This window comes from Micromys minutus (genome assembly GCF_963924665.1).
Source record: "Micromys minutus genome assembly, chromosome: X".
Lineage (NCBI taxonomy): Eukaryota > Metazoa > Chordata > Mammalia > Rodentia > Muridae > Micromys > Micromys minutus.
Genome location: NC_137970.1, coordinates 29,686,803 through 29,689,838, shown reverse-complemented (window position 1 = coordinate 29,689,838; position 3,036 = coordinate 29,686,803). Strand labels below are relative to the sequence as shown.

The window sequence follows — 3,036 nt, the reverse complement described above, 5'->3', positions numbered from 1 at the left end:
GTTAATAACTTGGTGTTTGTAAAACAAATTCAACCCATCCTGCCAGGTAGAATGTATACCTTGAACCTTGTTCAATGAGGCTAATGTAGCAGACTCGGTCATCCACTCTGCAGATCTGCCCTTTGTAAATATCAGATCCTCAGGATTGTGAATACAGATGGAAATTCATGTTTGGACATAACGAAAACATTTTTTTCAATTCCCTGCAAGTTTTAAGAAATCAGAATTATGCTTTCATGTTGTAAAGCACTTTCAACTCCAGGCATTATCTGACTAGAATGACCCAGGAAAGGAATTCGGGCAGCTTCTATTTTCTCCTGGTCTCTACCTGAGATTCAATACTTAATTCTGCCTTTTAATGGGAATACTTTGCTGAGTTGTTTGAGTGATCTGTATTTTACAGATCTAGTTTTTATTCTATGAAGGTGGAGGAAACTGACCGTGGGAAAAGGTACAGGAAGCCAAAGCAAGGTCTTATATGCCACACCTTCCCAAATGCCCCCCCCCCCCACCAAGCAGTCAGGAAAATGATGAGGACCCCTAGTTTCTCACTATCAGAAACCACAGAGCACGGTTCCCTACCAGAATGTTTCTTTCACCCTGCCCTTTTGGGGGAGGTCTGGTTTCTGCATTTAGGAATATTCTGGCAAAGGGCAAGGGTTCCCACCTATCAGGAGCCTGCAACTCTCAAAGTAGCCAGGACCGGGCCTTTGGGGAACCGAGGAGACCCCTAAAGGTGAGCAGCTGGGTGGAGGCTGGGATGGGGAAGCACGCCCGGCTAGCTACCTTGCTTCCTAGGGGTTCCCCACTGACTAGGCTTAAGTTCCCCCACAGGGCTGCTTCCCGGTGTCAGCGCCCCGCCCGCTCCCCACCTCCACGCCCAGCCCCGCCAAGCTGAAAGCTCGCCGAGCCACGCCGGGCCGGGCAGCTGCAGAGCAAGTGGTCCGGGAGCGGCGGGGGCGGCGCCCAGCCGGCGGGAAGGAGGAGGAGAGACGCGGCCCGACGGAAAGGGGAAAAGGAGGGCCCGAGGGCACCAGCAGCCAGCCGGTCGCCAGGACCCGCAGGTGAGTTTGGAGCCCGAGAAAGGGGATCTGAACCTTTCCGGGTCCTAAGACCTAAGCCGCTGAGCCAAAGGCGACGGGCCGGGCGGGCTTGATGACTGGGAGGGTGACTGGTGTGACTCCCTGGGTTGGAGGCTCTGAGCTGGAGCTCCTGGGCCGTCTGGAAAGACAGAGGCAAAGCTTGGAGCCCAGCGGATCTTGGGCTCTGTAGTGGGAAAGCGCGTGCGGTGGGAAAGTAACCAAGCTATCTCTGAGAGGGAACCTGCAAATCTCAAAGCTGTAAATGATCTCAGACCTTCCCCACGTTTTTTGCGCGAAGTAACTAAGAGCTTTACTCTGGAGGGTGGTCTGCTAATGCGCTACTCCCTAGGATTCGGTTTACCTTGTCTGGGGAGTAAGACTGAAGGGTGTAGATGTGCCTAAGACCCAGGACGAGTGAGCACAGCACCCGCATGCAGGTGGCCCCCTGCGCAGGAAGATGGGCTGGCATCCCAGAACCAAGGGATGATCATCGGGATGATCATCGTCTGAAAAGATCATCTGTCTTGGGTTGTACATGTTTCCACCTGAGCTTGGGTTTCAAAATTCTAGAACCATGTACAAAGTGAGGGGAAAGAGCTGACCCGCCTCACATGAGACACAGGAAGCATGACACCGAAGTCTCCCATGGTTGCTTCTACAGGAACACTACTAGTCTGGCCTGGCACAAGTGTATGAATCCCTTGGGGAGCTTTTTAAAATGAGGCTCTGATTCAGTAGGTCTGGGGTGGGATCCACGAATTTGTATTTCTGTCCAAGTTTTCAGCTAGCTCTGCTGCCTCACGGATCACACTCTGTGGTCGACTCGACAGAACTTCCATTTGTCTAATATCTGAAAAGCTTAAGAAAAGTGGGAGGCCAAGAGACAAAACAAAACTCTAAGACTCTAACGCCATCTCTAACCCAGACACAGGGCACACATGCTGAAACCAATCAATCAGTTGCTACTCATTTAATAGAGAAATATTTTGTTTTTGCTTTTCTTACCAAATTTCCAGCCATGAGAGGCTCTGATGACTAAAGCCAGCTGGTTTCACCCACTTACTACCTGCCCTTGGCTTAATGCTGTGTTAACTCTTCATATATATATATATATATATTTAAAGATCTGGTTTTGTTTTGTTCTGGGCTCCACAAACTATGTGGTGGATCTTGTCTTGTATCAAAACTGTGTCTGATCTGCTTGGGCAGATTGTTAGGTTGTCTTCTGGAGTTATTCTCCTGCTGCCGAACTTCTCAGCTACGTTAAGCTTAGGGAACCCTTGCTATGCATAGTGTGGTAGAATCTGCTACTTTTGGTATTAATATTGATGATTAATGGTGCAATAAGAGCATCATTAATTTTAAAGGAGCTTAATTATGGCTGGGCATGGTGGTGCCCATCTATAACCCCAGCTCTGGGGAAATTGAGTCCCGATGATCAGGAATTCAAGGTCATCTTTGGCTATGAAGTTAGAGCCAGCTTTGGCTTTATGAGACCCTGTCTCAAAACAACAACAACAACAATAAAACACCCCAAACAACCCAGTTTTAGGAGTTTGTTAATATTTGGTACACTTAAGTGTGTATGAAAATAACCTCGAAGCTAACTGAAAAGGTGTGTATTTCCAAATTATTTGGGGGGTCTGTAGTGGCTCATAAGATTTTGCTTAGGTGAGATGTAGAATGAAGTGAACATTACTCTGGCTGCTTGTATGGGTCAAATGCAAAGCTGGAGGGAAAAAAGCGGCCAAATTTTGTAGCTATTCAGGGATATTGTTTTCCATGCCTCAGCACCATGTCAGCGCTGATCAGATTCCCACATCCCTTCAAGGTGACTTTCAATAAATGGGGGATAAAGCAAGTCTAGCTACTAGAAGACATTGAGGGAATGCAGAGTCAGCATCAGTGGTGTGTGTGTGTGTGTGTGTGTGTGTGTGTGTGTGTGTCTGTGTGT

General features: G+C 48.4%; 1 protein-coding gene across 1 annotated transcript in view; it reads left to right on the top strand.

Annotated features, from left to right (window-relative positions):
* Positions 1-1,009: 1,009 nt before the first annotated feature.
* ADGRG2 (adhesion G protein-coupled receptor G2) overlaps positions 1,010-3,036 on the top strand; it is a 109,467-nt gene continuing 107,440 nt past the window's right edge. Inside the window, exon 1 of the mRNA XM_080910345.1 lies at positions 1,010-1,064. The gene's annotated coding sequence lies outside the window, so the exon portion shown is untranslated. The remainder of the gene's footprint in view (positions 1,065-3,036) is intronic.